Source organism: Rattus norvegicus, chromosome 1 (genome assembly GCF_036323735.1).
Source record: "Rattus norvegicus strain BN/NHsdMcwi chromosome 1, GRCr8, whole genome shotgun sequence".
Taxonomy (NCBI): Eukaryota; Metazoa; Chordata; class Mammalia; order Rodentia; family Muridae; genus Rattus; species Rattus norvegicus.
The window spans coordinates 39718013-39740342 of NC_086019.1; positions in this window are offsets into that span (position 1 = coordinate 39718013).

Below are 22330 nucleotides of genomic sequence, written 5' to 3' on the forward strand. Positions count from 1 at the left end.
TGGTCAATTTTGGAGAAATTCTTTTTGTTTAGGAATGAATGTTCTATAAATATCTGTTAAATCCACTTGGTTCATAAGTTTTGTGAGTTTCTCTATGTCTCTGTTTAATTTCTGCTTCCATGGTCTGTTCATTAATGAGAATGGGGTGTTGAAACCTCCTATTATTATGTGTGAAGTACAATGTGTGCTTTGAGCTTTAGTAGCTTTCATTATGAATGTAGGTGTTCCTGCATTTGGAGCATAGATATTTAGGATTGAGAGTTCATCTAGGTGGATTTTTCCTTTGATGAATATGAAGTGTCCTTCCTTATCATTTTTTTTTCTTTTTTCTTTTTTTCGGAGCTGGGGACCCAACCCAAGGCCTTCTGCTTGCTAGGCAAGCACTCTACCACTGAGCTAAATCTCCAACCCCCTTTCTTATCTTTTTTAATGACTCTGTTGAAAATCCATTTTGTTTGGTATTAGTATGGCAAATCCAGGTTGTTTCTTTGGACCATTGCTTCTTAGACACTCTAAGGTAGTATTGGTCTTTGTCTCTGAGGAGTGATTCCTGCATGCAGCAAAATGCTGGGTCCTCTTCATGTATTCAGTTTGTTAGTCTATGTCTTTTTATTGGGGAATTGAATCCGTTGATATTGAGAGATATTGAGGAATAGTGATTATTGCTTCCTGTTCTTTTTGTTGTTAGAGATGGAATTACGTTTGTTTGTCTCTCTTTTTGTTTTCATTGCAAAGAAATTATGTTCTTGCTTTCTGTACAGTGTAGTTGCTCTCCTTGTGTTGTAGTTTTCTGTCTATTATCCTTTGTAGGCTGGATTTGTAGAAAGATATTGTGTAAATTTGGTTTTTTTCATGGAAAATCTTGGTTTCTCCATCTTTGTTAACTGAGAGTTTTGCTGGATACCGACAGTATCTTGAGCTGGCATTTGTGTTTTCTTAACTTCTGTATGACATCTTTCCAGGATCTTCTGGTTTTCAAAGTATCTACTGAGAAATCTGGTGTAATTCTTATATGTCTGCCTCTATATGTCTCTTGACCTTTTACCCTTAGTGCTTTTTTTTTTTTTTTTGGTTCTTTTTTTTTTCCGGAGCTGGGGACGGAACCCAGGGCCTTGTGCTTCCTAGGTAAGCGCTCTACCACTGAGCTAAATCCCCAGCCCCTACCCTTAGTGCTTTTAACATTCTTTCTTTGTTTCGTGCATTTGCATGCTAAATTGCAGGAAATGGGCCCTCATCAAAGAGAAACTAAGATACAATGAAAGACTCACTGATTATGGTCACATGTCAATAGCTCCAAAGGAGATAGCAGCCTTGTCCTGACCCCACTTGATTATAGCTTTCTGAGGCGAGGTTTCTCTGATTTCGCCTCTGCCACCAATTTTCTATATAAACTCAATAGACAGAAATATAAGATGAGAGACAAGGTAAATATTGAGGACACAAGAAGGAAATGAGTCCCTTCCATAGAGTCCCATTGAAGCCTCTCAGCAGAAGTGAAGCAAGGTTTCCAGCACAGGTAACAATTGCTGATGGGGCTAGAGAGATAACTCATCATATTTTGCTTTCCAACACCTACCTTGGGAAGCTTACTCTTACTTCAGCCCCACATTTATTTTACCCTCCCACAGAGGTTCATTAGTAAAAATAAAATAAACCTCAAGATAACCCAAATTGTTAAAGCTGTTCTTTTTCAGCTATAAGGCAACAGTTTCTGATAAATCTCAACAGGACCCAGTTAAGAGTGAAAGGTATGTCTTACCCCCCATATATAACACTAACACCCCCTCTTATGTTTTCCAATCGGGATCCCATTAAAGGAATACTTCAGCAGACCTATAATCTCTGTTATTGAATATGTAAAAAAGTAAAGGAGAGACAGCATCCCTAGAAACTCAGTTCTCCTTAGTCATCACTAGGACAGGAGCAGTGTGCCTTAATATTCAGAAATCCACACAACACACTCATCATGTTCATTGTCCTAACGTGGGCCTTTCTCAGAATTGCTAATAAAATCTCTAATCCACCTCGAATTTATTGCTTGGGAAGCCCTGAAATCCCTCTCTGGTCATAGTTTTGAATTCCACTTTATTATTAGTTGAGGTCTTTAAAAACCTAAAGGAATACCCATGCCGAGGAGGCCGACTGTGTGGATCTGTGTCTCTGTTCCTTTTTCATATTCCCCAGAAAGAATGGAGTCCCTCATTAGACCTGTGGACTGGGGCTCTTACTCCACACATGTGACCTTTTTATACTCTCCCAGGTTAGAGGCAGCCACTAAATGTATTACTAGGTCAATATCTTAAGCCAAATAAGTTGAATATTTGGTCTGTTAATTCTCTTCTTCTGAAAGACCCCCGGAGAGGACCTTTCCCTCAGGAGGAGTCCCAAGCGCCCAATGACCGAGCCGAGTCCACTCGGATGCCATCAGCAAGAGGGTTTATTGGAAAACACAGGTACCTGCGGGCACACAGACTCTTCGGAGGACTTGCGCACCCAGCAGCTCCAGCATGGGGATTTTATAGGGATTGGGGAAGCAGAAGTGGGCGTACAGAAGCAGATGCATAGTTACGGGGATTGGTGGATTCAAACGAGGCACAAAGACATGTTCACATATGATTGGCTATTTCACATGATGAGGTAATAAGTTATAGCTACACACATTGGCAGCTTTGGGGCATCCTGGATGTCGGGGGCTGGGGGCTTATCTCTTCCTGCCAGGTGGCCTGTGAGTCAGGTCCGGTACTCCTGGTCTGTTCTGCATTCCTTTCCTTTTATGGTCTGTTAGTTCTAGCGGCAGGGCGGGGCTGTCTGGACTTGCTTTTCACAGTGTTTAGTCCTGAGTTGAAACATACTCTTTTAACTTCATATTTTTAAACCTTAAATCTGTATAATTTTCCTTTCATTCCCCTCTTCTTCTACTAAGTAATTCTAATCTTAGAATTTTGATATCAAGTCTCGTATTTGGTCTCACCAGTTGTCCTAACTGACTGGTACTGTTGTGTCAGAACCATCAACCGCACAGCACTCACTCGATTTGTAACAAAAGCAATTAACCTGTTTGTCACGCAGGGTCCAAAAACTAAAATCAAGAAAATTATTAGTAATGGCCCAGCCATATAGCAGAGAGTAGGGTAGTCATCCAGGGAGACCGAGTGAACCAAGACTCAAACCAACCTTGTTGAGCGTCTCTATCTTTTTGTAGGAGTCAAACCTATTAACTAGTTTCTCTAACACACATGGACCTATAATCAGAAGCAGAAACAAAACTAAGAAGGATCCCATAAGGGAAAATACCAGAGTAGTCATCCAAGGAGATCTACTAAACCAGCTCTCAAACCATCCCTGATGCGCTTCTCTGTCTGCCTTTTGTCTAACCTTTCTCTAAGTTTATTCATGGAGTCTTTAATTACTCCTGAATGGCAGTTCTGAATTCTCTATAAGCCTTGCATTGCAACAGCAGATGTCCTTGTGCTGCCCTTGCAGCACCTAGATAGCCTTAGCCCTAAGTAATTCTCAACTCCTTTTTTTTTTGTGTGTCTTACTAAGTCTTTAGCATCAGGATTCCAATCTGGACACTATCTAAACCTACAGACCAAGGTCATGACTAGCTTTTAGAACTTCTAAACTTATACAGATTGTGATCCCTGAGGCACAGTCCCAAGAAGTGTTAGGAGTACTAACATATGCAATGTTACATCATTTGTAATAGAAATCAAGCCTATCCCCACACCTATCTTGATAAAACCCGGGGCAAACATGAAATTAAGTCTAGGGAGCTTTTTGAAGATCTGAGTTTCCCTCTAGGTCCCAGCTCTCAGCCCCAACAGCTAGTACACAGCTGGTGAGGGTTGAGAGTTGATGGCTGTCAGGGTGGTCAGCAGAACCAGGTACGGTCCTTTCCAGTGAGTATCTGAGTTCGGTGCCATCGTATGTAGCCGAGTCTCCGACCTGGAACTGGTGAGATGTCTCAGGGGTCCCCAGGGCATAGGCTGCTGCCAGCTCTGAGCAGATTTCTTTCTGTATCACCTGTAGGTCTTTTAGCCTGGCACACAAATCATTATTACTATGGCACTATGACATGTTGGTTCAGTAACATCATCTAATACAGTCAGGGGGGCTGAGGCCCCATTTAAGATCTCAAAGGGGGTAAGGCTGAATCTGGAAGGGGTATTTCTTGCTCTGAAGAGAGCAAGAAGGAAGGAGTGTCACCCAGTCTGCGCCAGTCTCCATGGTTAATTTGGTCAGGGTCTCTTTTAGAGTTCTATTTATTTACTCTACCTGTCCTGAACTTTGAGGTCTGTAAATACAATGTAATTTCCAATCGACCTCTAAATACTTGGCCACACCCTGGCTTACCTTGGCAACGAAAGTAGGGCCGTTGTCTGACCAGATTACCTTGGGCATTCCAAATCCGGGGAAGATTTCTTCCAGTATCTTCTTGATGATTGCAGAGGCCGTCTCTCGTTTGGTGAGGAAAGCTTCTATCTATTCCTGAAAAAGTATCTACAAGCACTAGGAGATACTTGTGATTATATTTTTCTGGTTTTATCTCAGTGAAGTTCACTTGGACTTTTCACCAAACTCTCTAGGTCTCTTTGCCCTGTTTGCTTGCTAAGCATTCACTTATTGACATACCTTATACTTTCTACTGCCTCTCTGGCTAAAATCTTAAAGTCTATTACATACACTTAACTACTTGGACAAACTTTTTATCTCCTAAATGAGTCCATTTCTGTATTTGGCAAAGTGAGTCTTTTCTTTGTTCTCTGGGGGAGTATAGCTTTCCCCTCAAGTGTGCCATTGTCCTTTATCTTTTAAGCAATTTGGGCCTTTTCTAAGTGAGGCCATCCCTTAGTCTGATCCTAGTTCTCAGTGGCGGTCTCTTGCAGGCCTGCAACCAGGATAGGCTCCTGCATAGCCATTTCCCGAGCCACTTTATCTGCTTTGTTACTGCCCAATGCCACTGAATCTCTTCCCTCATGATATCCTGAGCAATGAATAGTACTCACAGTTGTTGGCTTCACCAGGGCATCCAAGAGATGGCAAAGGCATCTGTGGCACTGATGTACTGGGGGGTTGAGGTTCAGCCATCCTAGATGACATTGTGTTGTCCACCATGGCAGCACCCACTTATCTCTGACCTTCATGAAGAGAACTGTTCCCATCTGTGGACAAGGTAGCCTCGGCTTTCAGCAGGGGTCAATCAGCCAGTCGCAGAGGTCTTTCCTCCACCCATGGGCTTCTGCCAGTGCTTGACACTCGTGCTGTGGTGGCTCCAGGTTGGATTGGGCAGCAAGGTGACCAGATTGCCCCCAACAGGTGGAGAATCTAGTCCATGGCAGCTGACCAGTGGTCCCATCTTTTGGGACACTCTATTCAAAGGCAAACATCAGCCAGTCTATCACAGTTTAAGTCCTGGATTGGGTGATAATTGTTAGTGCCCGGCTGGCAGGAGTGATATGTTCCAAGTAGAACAGCGCTAAGCCATTCATCTCCCAGCATCAGGTACTGGTGCACTGAGACAGGTCTTAAGCTCCGCATACACAGTCTGTAGATATGCATACACATGGCCTCACCCAGCCATTTCACCCCACTCAAGCCATTTTGGGGAGCAATTTTCTCATGAGCAAGGGATGGGGGCAGTCAGGGATGACTATGAACTAGTGGGTTACCCGGCCCACGCCAAGGTCCACTGTTCTTCGGGCAGTCCATAAGTATTGTTTGTTGCCAGTAGGCCCCTGTACCCAAGGTCCTTGGCCCACTGGAGCATAGGAGCACAGAGCATTGGGTCCCTGTATCCATAAAACAACTGGGCAGGCTTCCCTCCTATCTCTGCACATAGCCAGCACTCCAGGACCGAGAGGCTCTCCCGTGTCCCCTCTTGTTCTTTCTGGGGCAGTCCCTGACCCAGTGTCTTTTTTTTTCTTTGCATTAGGCACACTGATCTTTAGCCAGGAATTCTCTTCTGTTGCCAGGTACTGTCTTCCTAGGTTCCCTAACTACTGTGGCCAGTATATGTTCCTCTCTTGTCTTTTATCTCTCTTTAGCTCTCTAGCTTTCTCTTCTTTTTGTCTCTTTTCTTCCCTAGCTTTCTGCTCTTTTTACCTTCTTTTCTCTTTCTCTTTGTTTAACCTTCTTTCTCTGTAACTTATACTAACTCTCAGCAACTTAGCTTAACCCTTCAAATTTCTGTAACTTTCTCTTCATTCCCTTTCCTTATCTTAGCCAGATTGGTGGGGCATTTTCCAGACCCTAGGAGACCCACCCTTGGAGCCTGGGGGCAGACCTGGAGCACTCCCTACCTTCAGGTGCATTGAAGTCAACAGTCAGGAGCCTTCCATCCATGTCTGGAACATTCTTTCTGGCCTCTAGCAGGATTCTGTCTTTCCTCAGTGGTAAAGAAGATCTGTAACAGTTACTAACAAGCATCTCACGTGGGATGGTGAGAAAACAAGAAGGGAATCTAGAGGAGAGAGGTCCACTGAAGGGGACAAATAGCATTTAGTCACACAGCTAAACCAGGAGGCGTTTTTTTGGACAAAAAGGCCACTTATATTTATAAGCACAAGCTTTGTCTATGAAACAGAAAGGCGAACAGAGAGGCAGCCTAGCTGTTACTGGCTGTCTCTCTGGGCTTAGATTTTCCCTTAAGGAGTACCTACCTCCCTTCAATGTCAGATTGGTGGTTTTGCCTCTTAAGAGAACCAGCCTCCAAATGACACTAGGCTTCTAGTAACAACTAATAACAAAAGGATGGAGAGATGGTTAGAACCTGGGTGCTAGATACTAAGCAGCTGACAAAAGAATTGTAACCAGTTCACCTGGGGCTTTCAGGACTTTAGTAACAGCCTTTTACCAAACTGTCTCAGTGGGCTATAGGCCCATGGAAAAGAAAACATTAATCCTGACTGGCAAAACAAAGTTCTTCACAGTTGTAGATACTTTGAAACTATTTTAGGGGCTCTTTTTGTCCCCCAACCTGGGGCATTTTAACCATAGGGGCAGGAACTGGCTGCTGTGGGGATAGGACCAAAGGCACTCTCCATGTTAATGATGATCAGCGAGAAAAGTAATTTAATGTTGGAGACTGACTCCTCCCTTGGTATAAGGACAGCAGATAAGGCAGGCTTCCTTAAAGAACTTCTCTTAATGAGCGCTCTCCTTCTGTGAGCAAATGTCAGAAATTCCTTTCTTGTTTTCCTTATACTCCTCTCCCACCTCGCTCTCAGCCTTTTTAGATAGTTCTTCCCTTAGCATTTCTAACACCGCCTGTCCCTTTTTTATAGCCTGTTGACAGCATTTCTGATCTTTTAGGCAGCTACACACTAAGTGCCATACCGGCTGAAACTCTGCCTTTAAGATTCCTTACTCCCAAGGAAAATTTAAATCTTTCCCAGTTCATCACAGCTGGCTGCAAGCACAAGCACAGATAAAACACTATGTTTTTGTTTTGTTTTTCTTTCCTTTTTTCAGAGCTGGGGACCGAACCCAGGGCCTTGCGCTTGCTAGGCAAGAGCTCTACCACTGAGCTAAATCCCCAACCCCCAAAACACTATGTTTTAAAAATTAACTTTGGCTATCAACCAACACACCGCCACTAGAGCGGGGTCTACAAAATTAAGTTTCTTACTCACTAAGCGTTAAGGGGACCAAGAAAAACTCTTCGACGAACAAAGCAAACAGTTTCATGATTTCAAACACAGTCATCGGTCCAAGATTTTAAACACAGTCGTCAGTCCAAATTCAAACACGAAACAAAAGTCAAAAAGACACTAACAGACACAACACGTCCAGAAAACCACAGTCAGGTCACAAAGAAGACAAACAATTCCAACAGTCAAACAAGTAACAAGCAGACGCGCCGCGCGGCTTTGGTAGCAAACTGAAACCAACAATTCAGACGGAGTCAGCGAGGGTCTTGGATCCTCTACTCCAATAAAATTCAGATGGAGTCATCAAGGGTACGGATCCCTCCAAAAACAGACGGAGGTGCCACGGATCCGGATCTCCCTCTCCTCCAACCACACTTGGAACGTCTTCCAGGGCTGCGGGGGAGAAGTCCGAGCTCGTCAGCTCCTTCTCTGGCCCGCCCAGATAGTCCCCAGATCTGAGCCTATTGATCGATCGTTCACAGGACAAGACACAACAGACAAGACAAACGCCGGCCGGCTTACCTCCCGGTGGGTGGTCGGTGATCTCTGGGCGGAGGGTCTCCAAATCCCGGGGCGAGCCCCCATAATGAAAGACCCCCGGAGAGGACCTTTCCCTCAGGAGGAGTCCCAAGCGCCCAATGACCGAGCCGAGTCCACTCGGATGCAATCAGCAAGAGGGTTTATTGGAAAACACAGGTACCTTCGGGCACACAGTCTCTTCGGAGGACTTGCGCACCCAGCAGCTCCAGCATGGGGCTTTTATAGGGATTGGGGAAGCAGAAGTGGGCGTACAGAAGCAGATGCATAGTTACGGGGATTGGTGGATTCAAACGAGGCACAAAGACATGTTCACATATGATTGGCTATTTCACATGATGAGGTAATAAGGTATAGCTACACACATTGGCAGCTTTGGGGCGTCCTGGATGTCGGAGGCTGGGGGCTTATCTCTTCCTGCCAGGTGGCCTGTGAGTCAGGTCCGGTACTCCTGGTCTGTTCTGCATTCCTTTCCTTTTATGGTCTGTTAGTTCTAGCGGCAGGGCGGGGCTGTCTGGACTTGCTTTTCACAGTGTTTAGTCCTGAGTTGAAACATACTCTTTTAACTTCATATTTTTAAACCTTAAATCTGTATAATTTTCCTTTCCCTTCAAGGACACATAATAACTCTGAGAATTAATTGTCATATGAACTCAACATTCACCCAGCAAAGGAATTCACAGGGGAGGTGGGCACAGAAAGTGTATCATAATTTGTGTCTAGTACACACAGGGTCCCTTGTGACTGATCAGGTGACAGGGTTGCCTTCTTGGTAACTGTGTAACAGTGATGACTTGTGATGCTCTGAAGGTGTCACCTTGATACTCAGAGTATACTTCAAGGAACTGTGAAAGTTGTGTGATGTTAATATCACAACATTCTGAAACTTCTTAAAAGTCTCATTATTCGAGGCTGACGTTTTATCACACAGAGTTGAGGGTCAAGGTCAAAGACTTTCAAAAGAGGCAGTTTCAGACACTCTGCTTCTTCTCAAGGTCATTTCACATGTGCCATCAATCTTAGAATGTTAAAAATAATTGTGTTTTACAGCATATTTAATGTATCAGGGCACATTTAGAAATATTCCTCTCTCTGTGTTCCACCAAAAAAAAAAAAAATGCCCAGGACCTTTGAGACAAATAATTAAATTTAAAATCCCAAAGGAACCTACAAATCCAGCTCAGTCAGCACAGTATTCTAAAGACAAAACTATCACTGGCAATATTTCTTCACAACAAAAATACATATATTTCAATAATATCCCTTATCCTATTCCAAGAAAACAAAACATTAGACAGTACACATATAAAAATACATAGACATGTTTACCTACTGTGTTAGTTACTTCCTTATCATTGTGACAAAATTCCTTATTTAAATTTAAGAATGAAATGATTTGTTTTGCATCACAGTTTAGTGTACTGTCCATCATGATGGAAAGGTATGATGACCGTCACATTGCATTCACATGCATAAAACAGAGACTGATTTATGCCTGCCTGTGTGTTGCTTGGTTTCTCCATCTTTAAATTCATTCCAGGTACACTGTACATTGTATTAACAAACTTGGGATCATAGTATGTGCCTTAGGAAACCAGGTTCAGACACACATCCCCATAAAGTCAATGAGAACAGCCATGTTAATAGAAAAAAGGTATATTTTTTTCAATGCGTAAACATTGGAAAGGGGAACACATACATTAGTGTCCCTGTCCAGCCCATATTCTGAGATCTGACATGAGACTAAAGTTTAAGTAAATGGAAAAAGATCTACATAAGCAATCCCAGTCAGGGCACTGTCTTTCCTATCAATGATGGACTGTTGCCTTTATCAAGCAGAAAATCCCTTTCCCAGAGAGAACAGTTTCTACTTTGCACCATCCATACATTTATCAAGTTTTGATATTTCAGGGGTTTGACAATATGTAGAATTAAAATTTCTGGCTGTTCAGTGTCTTGATAGTTGCAGAGTTAAAGCATTATATTAAATTATATTTACTTATGCTAGGTTGGTTACAAATAGGTAGTGCTGTGCATAGTTTACGTGGATCCTATTACCTGAATTAGCAGTGCAGATTACATTCCACTGGTCTGCTTGGAGGCTTGTATCCAAAGTGATTCTAGATCTGTCAATGTGAAAATCAATATTAGCAATTACTGTGTAGGTTCATGTGCTTGGAGAATGAGGAAGCTCAAGTTTCTGACAAATTACTTTGGTTTGTTTGTCTGACTCTTAAGTGTTAAGTGGTGATTAGGCAATTGGTGTACTAATGCCCTATCTTCTAGAGAAGTTTCAGAACAGAAATTAACAATGCCCTGGAAGAGCAGAGAGTGTATCTCAATTGCACACACACAATGCTCTGAATTTTAGTGATTCTGAGTACTTGTGAACTGTTCTTGATGATTTATATCAGCTATAACAGCACTTGATACCTAAGGACGTACTATGTTTAAGATCAATGAGCTCTAAGTTTCTGTATCATTTTTTAAAAAAAACTGGTAGTGTCAAAGATAAATTTCATATACACATAAGTCCTTTAGTCCTTTATCTAGTAGTACTTCAACATTACAACAAAGGCACTTGTTACTTCTGTCCAGGCTGTCCAATTAATATAAATTCCTGAGGAGATAAAAGCCTATATTCAAAGAATATTGTATTTAAAATGTAAAAAGAACTTTCTCTTTTATTGCTTCCCTACCTTCATGCCTTGAAGATTTCCTGTGGACAGAAAATAGCAGAAGTCTTCCTAAAAACACACCTTTAAAGGGTCTTTATGGAAATAATTTCAATTTGTACCTTAAATATTATACATTTAATTGAAATGAAAGTAGCATGTGCTATGCAGAAAGTAGCACTAACGCTGTGGTTGAGCCAAAGATAAAATGATTTTGTTATAGGAATCAAGAAACAAGAGGCTATCTTTCAACACAGAAGCTCAAATAGTCAGTGAGTATCTTAGCCAAGATCCCCTAAATTATTATCAACTGTAAGTCAAATACAGAACCTAGAATAAATAAATAATTCCATTTCTTGAAGACAGTATTCAGAGTTACTACCAAGTTTATGTAGGCCAAAATCTACTGTATAGAGATTAAAATCAATTACCTTACCAGGAATAACATCACCTGATTCAACAAACTTCATGGGTAAAGTGTTCCCCATAGATCAGCACTGAATATGTCAATGAAAGAATATAAAAATTCCTTATGGTAAATATTTAAAAACATTAAAACCATGACAGCAGAACAAGTTTATTATAAAATGACTGTCAGAATTAGTAATATAGATAATATATCAAAGGTAATCAACAAATAGAGTACCTCTGTTAAGTAACAAGGTAAGCCTTGCTCATACCTTAGAAATACATTAATTCAATTATGTCAAATTCTTTCAGATATTATATAAGAAAATAAGAAATATTATTCTAGACATTCTGCATAGATAGTATGTCTGACAAGAGAAATGGACAGAGAAATACAAGAAACAATGAGACATTTTTATTTAAAACCTCGAGAAAATCACAAATGTGAATGAAAGAAATCTTACTAATTTTGTAAATAACATTTCACAGTGAGTCTCTGGAAAGATAACGCAGCAATTAAAAATGTTTGTTACAGCAACCAGAGCTTCCAGGGACTAAGCCACTACCTAAAGACTATACATGGACTGACCCTGGACTCTGACCTCATAGGTAGCAATGAATATCCTAGTAAGAGCACCAGTGGAAGGGGAAGCCCTGGGTCCTGCTAAGACTGAACCCCCAGTGAATGTGATTGTTGGGGGGGAGGGTGGTAGTGGGGGGAGGGAAAAAAAATGTTTGTTACAAAAAAAAAATGATTGTTACACTTGCAGAGGACCTGCCTTGAGTTCCCAGTACCTAGGTCATGTTGTTCACAACCTTATAATTCCATGTCCATTCATTTGGATATTCTCTTCTACCCGTACAGCCAGTTGCGTTCATGTATGTATGCATGCACACAAGTTTAGTTTGCTTTTCTCTTCCGTGATAAAACATTCCAGTCAAAACCACATACTGAGGAAAGGCTCCAGTCATGCTTCCCAGCAATTGTCCATCACTGAGGAAAGTCAAAGCAGGAACCTTGAGCAGAAAACACTGAAGAAGGCTCCTTACTGGCTTAGTCACTGGCTTCTGCTCCTCTAACTTTCTTATATAAACTAGGCTCACTGGCCTAGTGATGGTGTAATTCACCACTGCCTGAGTCCTCCTACATCAGTCATCAATCTAGGCAGTTTCTGACAGGTATAGCCACAGGCTAATCTTATCTGGGCTATCTACTAGTTGGTAGTCCTTATACGTATTAAGGGATGGCCATTTGGCATTGCAGTCACCTAGTACATGGTTCATATTTGAAGAAGACATTTGCCTTTTTTCAGTGTCCACTAATTGCCTTTTATGAAAGAGGCCATGTTAGACTTCCCTTGTTCACATTGGCATATAAACTGCTATTATCATTATGTATATCTTGCATAAATAGCAATAATTTTTAAATATTGTAAGTTCGGCCTCCCTGTCATTCCTACAAAACACCATCTCTCAGAAGTTCCTTGGTTATCTGGCTCTTAGAATCGTTCTGTTCCCCTTTTGGATATTTCCTTAGAGTCTTAGATACAAGTGTCTTACTGCAGATGTACTAGTTGTGCTTTAGCATACCATGCTCTGTTGTTCTCTGATGAGTTGTGGATTTAAGCAACAGTTTCTGTAGTGATGTAAATGAGAATGCCCATTATTATATTTGGCATTTGAAGTCTTTGTCCACATTTAGTGGAATTGTTTGGGGCAGCTAAGGAGGTGTGGCCTTGCTAGAAGAAGAAAGTCATTAAAGGAGTTACTTGAGAATTTATAAACTTGCCATTTTGAGTTTTTCTCTCTCTCCTTTCTGTACATGGTCTCTCAGCTTAATATCATGTTTGCCTGAGAGCCATGTTTACCGGTCATAATGTGTTAAAGTCTCATCATTTTGAAACCATAAGCTCAAATAAATGCCTACATGTATAAGTTGCATGGGCCAAAATGTTTTTAATCAAAATATAATAGTAACTTATACAATCTCCGACAATTGCCAACAGAATTTTCCTTTATTAAAATTGAAAACTCCATGTTCTGTTGGTATAAGGTTAAGTACGTAGAGTGTAGTTCGAAATTATACTGATCTTGGAAACTGGCTGTAGTGGGTTCTCGTCTAGGACCCATGATCTCACCATTTATAGTTTGGCTGATTTTACAGTACTCTGTACAAATGCCCTCCCGTTGAGAAGGCCGTAAATTACATTAGATTACTGTTGGCTCTTCTCAAGAAATAAGTTCCACTATAACATCCTTGAAGTCATGCTCATAATTATTGTTCATATACTTTACAGCTATTTTCTATTTTAATGAATATTCACTATTAATTGCTTTCTCCTTTGACAGTTTCAATACTTTGAATACTATGAGAGCTAGCCCTCATAAGTAAGGTTTCCAGTGTAGTTCCACTCTATTCCTATCAGTAATGCTGTCTAAAATGTGGTGTCTCAAAATAATATGGTCTCATTTTCTCGCTCTGGTTATCAAGTAAGGGCAATTGCAGTAGTATGTATTATTTTGTGAATCTCTTTGATTTTCTCTAAGGAATAACCTGAATCCCTATTGTTGTACAAAGATTAAAAAATGTTTTCCTACAGCTTTCTCAAGCATCATTTATGTTATATATCCTTCTTCCTTTACAGTCTATATTGGTCTGCCTATCCACTTTTAGCAGATTTCCCATTTTGCATAGTATAACTCAACAGGATCTGTGTCTTAAATCACCTTTACAAAAACCTCTTCTCCACTACACTGATGGCTCCTTTCAAATTTACTTTTTTTATTTATTCCAGATTATGTATTTATATTCAAAGTTTCAGAGCAAGAATATAAAGGTAAGGGTGAACACATGGCTTAATCTTTCTGGCTCTGAGTTACTTAAATCACTCTTCTGGTCTAATCTATTTGGAGTTCTGAAGAATTTTTGTATGTTTATGGGCATCTGTTTCTTTAGGTTAGGGAAGTTTTCTTTAATTTTGTTGAACATGTTTAGTGGCCCTTTAAGTTGGGAGTCTTTGCTCTTTTCTATTCTTATTATCCTTAGGTTCAATCTTCTTATTTTGTTCTGGATTTCCTGGATGTTTTGGGTTAAGGGTTTTTCATTTTACATTTTCTTTGATGGTTGTCTCTATGTTTTCTATGGTATCTTCTGCCCCTGAGATTCTCTCTTCTCTTTCTTGTATTCTGTTGGTGGTGCTTGTGTCTTTGTCTCCTGATCTCTTTCCTAACTTTTCTATCTCCAGGATGGTCTCCCTTTGTGATTTCTTTACTGTTTTTCTTTCCATGTTTTGATTCTGGATAGTTTTGTTTAATTCTTTCACTATTTTTGTTATGTTTTCCTGTTATTCTTTAAAGGATTTTTGTGTATCTTCTTTAAGGGCTTCTATTAGTTTACCTTTGTTCTCCTGTATTTCTTTAATTCTCTTCTATTTCTGTATCTCTTTATGTCCTTCTTAAAGTCCTCTATTGTCATCATGAGATGTGATTTTAAATCCAAATCTTGCTTTTGTGGTGTCTTGGAATATCCATTATTTACTTTGGTGGGAATACTTTTCTCTGATGATGACAAGTAGATTTGGATTATGTTGCTTCAGTTCCTGTGCTTGCCTCTTGCCATCTAGTTATCTCCAGTGTTAGGTGGTCTTTCTGTCTCTGATGGTGGCTTGACTATCCTGTAAACTTCTGTGTCAGCACACCTGGAGTTAGGCTTTCTCCTAGCAGGCTCTGGGTACAGAGAGATGTGTCACAGGGTCAGCTCCTGACTCACGCAGAAACCTGAAGGATCCTTTCCCAGTCTGCTCCCAGATTCTTGTGTCAAGAGGGTACCAGATGGGTTCCTCTTGGGCCAGGAATGTGAGGAGAAGTGGTCGTCTCCCCTGTGCTTTCAGGTTTGTCCGCACTTTTGAGTGTCCTCCTCTTTCCCCATGCGATCTGGATACAGAGACCTGTGGGACAGTGTCAGCTCCAGACACTGGCTGAAACCAGAAGGATCCTGTCCCAGGCTGCTCCTGGGTTCTTGTGTCCTGAGGGTTCATGTCAGGTCCCTCAAAGCAGAAGTGGTGGTCTTACCTCTTCTCTCAGCTGTGTCAGTGCTCCTAGGGACTGGCTTTCAACTCTGGGTACATGACTAAACTGAAAAGATCCTGTCATATTCTGCTCCCTCATTCCTGTGTTCAGAGGGCTCCAAATGGTTTACTCTTTGGCCAGGAATGTGAGCAGAAGTTGTGGTCTCCCCTGAGCTCTCAGCATTGTCCATACCTCTGATAGTTAAGCTCTCTCATCCATGGAATTTAGGTACAGAGAGCTGTGGAACTGGGTCAGCTATGGGCACAGGTAGAAACAGGAAAATTTTTCTGTAATTCTTAGTAGTAATATGTTAGAAACATTTAATCAATGTTACATGCTTTTTAAAATTCTTTTAAATATTTCTCATATTCTTAAGATTGTAGTAAGTATTAGTTTGTCCCCGCCAGCAGGGACCCAGTTATTCAGGGTCCCGAAGAGGCTTTCTACCTTTGGGCCAAAATGGGGGTGAAGAGAAGAAGGAGACCAAGCAAAAGTTCTGTTGTCAAGGTCTCGTTTATTGGGATGAACATTGCAGCTTTTAAGGCTTTCAGGTAGGGGGAGTGACCTTTGTGAAATATGAAGGAGGGGGAGATGAGGGTATAGGCAGTGATAGCTGGAGGCAAAGAAGTCAGGCGATGAGGTCAGGTGGTAGAGACACTGGGTGTTGACTGAGGAGATAACTGGTATCTGCTCGAGTTGAGGCATCCCTTGAATGTTATACTCCTGTGCCGTAAATTCATGGGAGAGGCTTTATCCAACAGTCTTAAGATTTATGGCAGTCATCTTCGGGGTGAGTCTCTGTGGCCAAACAGCCCAGAGTCACTTTGAACCATGCAGTCAAAAAGCGGCTAGGCCCAAATCCAATATGGGTTAGGAATTTAGCTCAGTGGTAGAGCGCTTGCCTAGCAAGCACAAGGCCCTGGGTTTGGTCCTCAGCTCCGAAAACAAAAAACAAAACAAAACAAGATGCTGACTTTTTCCCCAGTGTGTAATTTTGTTTTCTTTGTCAAAAACAAGGTGTTTTTACACGTATGGAATTACATCTGGATCTGAGTCTTCAATTCTCTACATTGACCAATGTGTCTATTATGTCAATAATATGCTTTTTTTTTATTACTATAAGTTTTGCAATACAACTTGAAATCTGGGAAAAAGAGTTTAAATCCGCTGTAATGACATGTATTCTGTGTTTTTCTACAGTTTACCATACAAAGTTATCCCTTCTACCATTTCCATGGACATAAATATCAATAATTTATCAATTAAATTCAAATACATTCATTTAATCAAATTCAGGTTAGTCTACCAAATCAACTGCAAGACCTCAACTCAAATATGAGGGATGATTTCTACCACAAAAATCATAACTTTTAACACTTTATGACATCCATAATTTATTATTTGAGTATGTGCTTAGACAATATCCCCTGTAAACTTAGCTTGGCTTAAAACTCATGAACAATATAATGTAGCAGTTTTATCCAGTTCTTCCACACAGCGCCATGCTCTGAGAACGAAGACTCAGACTCAAGATATATTTACAAATACCTTGACTATATACTGAGTCTCTTCTCTAACTAGATCACAATTTAGAAGAAGTGACTTATTTTAACCTACATTCTGTAACATGCCGACTTTAACCATGTTCAGGTACTATGAGTCTCTCTCCTCACATCTTCCAGGGTGAGTCTCCTACCGCGTTCTATCTCAGAATTATGCTTTCTCCTAGATTTCCTACTTCTTATTTACCACCTAAATGATAAGCCATCAGATTTATTATTAACAAGTGCCATAGTCATATAGACATTAGATATTCTCTCAATAATCCCCCTTTACAATAAATGTCTCCTTTTCAAATATAAATTGAATAAAATATAAAAATTATAATAGTTATAAGGTGTGATATATATTTACAATGTCAAGTCCATAGTATGTGGTAATTAAGAAAAATATCCTATTATCTATCCTATCCTGGTGAGTTCAGAGTTCTGGATGTAAATCAAATTTTATCCTAACTTGCATTAACAACCTAAAACCATCTTTATAGGTCTAATAAATCTTCTTAAATATAACAACTTAAGCTTTTATTGAGACTATGATTATCTTGTATTCAACCCCAAAAGACAACTAAGAAGAAATATTTCCTGATTAAGTAGGAAGGGCAGACAAACGCTTTCAAAGTTTTAAAAATGGCAGACATTTGGATGTCGAGACCACTTCAAAGTATTCTAAGACATTGGAACACTGTCTTCAGCCCTCTTCTTCAAAGTATCTGACAAACCTTATGTGATGCAGGAATTACCAAGGATTTGCTTACCCTGTATTGGCAAAGCTTGGCAATCAAGTTCCATGCATTTGTTTTTGTTTTGTTTTCTTTCCTTTTCTGGATGGCATTCTGTCTCCCAATTAAGTTAGGGCACTTTCTTTGCCCAGAGGCTAGCTTGCCACAAATGAAGACAGCTCTAAATGGAGATTCTTTGGAGCTCATCTTCTTCTTCTTCTAAGTTTAATGAGGTACAGCTGGGATCTGATATGTTTTGAAAGACCCTCAGACTGAGGAGACTCTCGCTCCAATCCTGAGGACACCAACCACCCCACAAACACTCGGGACTCAGTCTTGATGGAAAAACAAGAGGTTTACTTTGGGATACCAATGCACTGGGGTTTGACATGATCCTCACGCAGGAGGGATGTGAAGAGCCCAGACCAGCAGAAATGTGCAGCCTATATAAACACTTAAGGTTACACAGTTTCTTTAGCTCAGCTATTTTGGTGCCAAGGATATCTGACTAGGCAGATGCTTCTCGTTCTGGAGTTTCTGGGACAAGGATGCAACCATATCAACGGAGCCATTTCAGTACCAAGGATGTCTGACTTGATATATGTTTTTCCGTCCTGGGTTTCCCAGGACAAGGACCAAGAATATCTGATTTGGCAGATGTTTCTCTCCTGGTGTTCCCAGGACAAGCTATAGCTATGTCAGCAAAGCTTTGTCAGTACCAACGACATCTAACTTGATATATGGTTTTCATCCTGCAGCACAATCTATAGTGCTCAGTCAGGTTCCCGGAGATGTTTCTAGCCTTGTAATTGCCCTGCAGTAAATACGATCTATATCATCCTTTTTATGGTTGGGTACCTTCCTAGAGAGTGGGTGGGAATGTGCTTTCTGTACTTTCTGGTCTATTGTCTGACGTCTAGGTGCTAAGCATGGTACAGCTTGAAAGATTCTCTTTCTTAAGAAATGGCTGCACACGATCAAATCTTATCACCCTGTACAAAGCTTGGGCATATACCCAAAAGTTGCCCCAACATATAACAAAGACACGTGATCCACTATGTACATAGCAGCCTTATTTATGAGAGCCAGAAGCTAGAAAGAACCCAGATGCCCTTCAACAGAGGAATGGATACAGAAAATGTGGGATATCTACACAATGGAATACTACTCAGCTATCAAAAACAATGACTTTATGAAATTCATAGGCAAATGGATGGAATTGGAAAATATCATCCTGAGTGAGGCAACCCACTCAAAGAAAAACACACATGGTATGCACTCATTGATAAGTGGATATTAACCCAAATGCTCAAATTACCCTAGATGCACAGAAGACATGAAACTCCAGAAGGATGGCCAAAATGCGAATACTTCACTCCTTAAAAGGGGATCAAGCATACCCTTGGCAGGCAAAGTTTAGAATAGAGACTGAAGGAACACCTATTCAGAGCCTGCCCCACATGTGGCCCATATATATACAGCCACCAAACTAGGTAAGATGGATGAAGAAAAGAAGTGCAGGCTGACAGGAACCGGATGTATATCTCTCCTGGTAGACACAGACATAGTATGGCAAATACATAGGCGAATGTCAGCAGCAAGCCACTGAACTGAGAACGGGACCCCTATTGAAGGAATCAGAGAAAGGACTGAAAGAGCTTGAAGGGGCTCGAGACCCCATATGTACAACAATGCCAACCAACCAGAGCTTCCAGGGACTAAGCCACTACCCAAAGACTATACATGGACTGATCCTGGCCTCCAACCACATAGGTAGCAATGAATAGCCTTGTTAGAGCACCAGTGGAAGGGGTAGCCCTTGGTCCTTCCAAGATTGAACCCCCAGTAAAAGTGATTGTTGCAGGGGTGGTAATGGCTGGGAGATCGAGAGGGGAACACCCATATAGAAGGGAAGCAGGAGGAGTTAGGGGGATGTTGGCCCAGAAACCAGGAAAGGGAATGACTATTGAAATGTAAATAAGAAATACCCAAGTTAATAAAGATGGAGAGAAAAAAAAAAAAGAAAGAAATGGCTACACTAATATCAAACAGGTATCTTTCAGTTTCAATATCAACAAAGTACTTAAATTAATAAAATTATGTTTAAATGCCACATTCTCTGAGTGTTTGGTACTTTTGAAGGACTTCTACGTATAGCCTATTTGAACAAAGAAACATCGTTAGGCCTTTTTATAAAGGCTTAACCTGTAGGATTGTAAGCATTATCTGGAATAGCTTTCATGCCATAATGCCCATGAAATTGTATTTTAATGAACCTATATTGCTAAACATCATCAGTTTTAATCTGTAAAGGTATATCTAAGATAGACATCATTTCTAATAAATGTGTAATCTCAGCATTATCCTCCTCAGAACTCAAGGCAGAAAGCCATTGTAACATTTACCAATGTTACAATGTATCAAATTTTCCAAATAAAATTAAAACACAACCTATCGTATGGCATTGCTTTAATTTAGGATTAATAAGCAGAATCTGGATTCTAATTTCAATATATTATATGCCTATAAGCTGCCATCCTAATTTCTCAAGCTCCCGTGGAACCATTCTAACTGGAACTACAGTTTTTGATTTTACTACAGTAAATTACAGATTGTATTCTTCTGAGGGTTTCCTGTTTTGATTTAAAGATGCTTTCAACCTCTGTTTTATGATCTTTAATCTAGTACTTAACTTCTCAATTTCCCACATCTTCCTTATTCTGATTTCTCCCAAAGAAGACATAGAGAACTATAATGATTGAAAAATAACCATTTGCATGTCTATAAACAAAGCAAGATCATATTAAATCCAGATACCCTATGTCATTGTGCTTTCCCTCATCCCAAACACAGAAAACATTTTTTGTTTTTAATCTCAAAACATCTCTCAAAGGACTTTGTTTTACCAATTTTAAGTTTAATGCCCCACCAGTTTAGCTGCCTATGGCTTTTATTTTGTGTATTGTGTTGTTGTTATCCCAACATTAGTTTTTTAATGGCAGACCAGGCCAAGCCTTTTCAACCCTCCATGTTTCTGATCTGCCTAGGCTTCATAGCTACAGGACAAACTCTCTTGAGCACATTTTCAAACAAGCTGGGAGACATTTTAGCAATTGTGCCCTCAGGCTTTGGCCACTTTTTCTTCTTTTTTAAATAGAATAGGCTTCTTTTCCAGCTAACCTGACACCTGCCCCAACCTCATCCTATCCCTGCCTTAAGCTTGGGTTCTAATTACTGCAAATTGATTGTCATTACATAGTAATTAAGATGGGCTTCCTTTTGTCTGCCCTCTTCAAAGGCAGAGGCATTGCTCTGGCTCCACACAGGGGGTTGTGGGGTTGGAGGAAGGGAATACTAACTGCTTTGACTTTGCTCAGGGACAGGAGAGTACAGGATTTGATGAGCAGAGATGGTGGCAGGTGTCCTGTGTTTCTTTACTAGACAAGATGAAAACTTGAGTTCAAAGCCCACATTAAATCAGACACCATCATACTCATGCCTATAACAATAATGCTAAGATAAATAGGAGGTAGAGAGAAGAGAATCTAATTTAAAGTTTACTGGTTAGCTGGCCTGCAGTATATCTGCCTCAAATACCAAGGAAATCAGTGTCCACATCTGACGTCGTTCTGTGATCTTAAAACGTACACTTGTGTGCATGTGAAAGAATAAAAATTGAAGCCAAAAAGTCAGAAGTTTAAAAATGCTACCTCACCCCTAAGGAGCCATAAATACCTCAAATTCCAGCTCTCTGCCTGTAAGTAAGAGGTCAAATTTCTTGACCCTGCTCTCCCAGGATCCAGATAAAAGGGCTTAAGGCCCTTAGATAGGAGATTCTATCTAAGATAAGAGGAGGTTTCTCCCAGGAACTAGCTGACCATAAAGTTAGATTACAATCTCAAAAGCAATCTTGAGAGACAGGAAGCTTCTCCTTGTGATTTTTCACTGGTATTCTCCACATTTTCCAATGACCCCATCCCTGACCCCTTGGGTTGTGACTTCTTCCTTTAAATAACCCTTCTCTCAGCTACTGGGGGTCGAATTTCTTTGCCCCTGCATGGGATATGTGTCTCAACCCCAGTGCTCTGGCTCCTATTGATAAGTCTCATGTGATTAAAGCAAAGAAGGTCTTGCATGAGTTCTTGGGGGAGTCCTGTCATCCCGAGACCTGAGTGAGGGTCTCCTATACAACAGACACACACAAACACACACAAACACAGACACACACACACAGATACACACAGACACACACACACACACACACACACACACACACACTTGAATACTTTTAAGAAGAAAGAAAAGAGCAGATCTAATAAAATAAGAAAGTACAGTAAAACTAGAAGTAGATGAAAAGAAATTAGCTATTGTTGTTGAGAATCTTGATGGGTATGAATGAGTTAGTTAACTGATTCCCTATACACTGTACCATAGATGATTGTGCCACCAGAGAAAAGAAAATGAATCCTACCAATGTTTAAGAACTTGTATTTGAATATAAAAATTTCTTTCAGGAGATAGAATAGCCATAACATTCTTTTTTAAATGTTTTGATATACTTTATTATGACAAATTAAATAGATATCAGCTTAGAAATGGATTAACACAAAATCAATTCCTTATTAATATAAAAAAAGAAATTTTGTTTGATTTAACTTCTAGTGAATGTAGGCTCTTATTACTGTTACATTTCAAAAAACCTAAGGCTC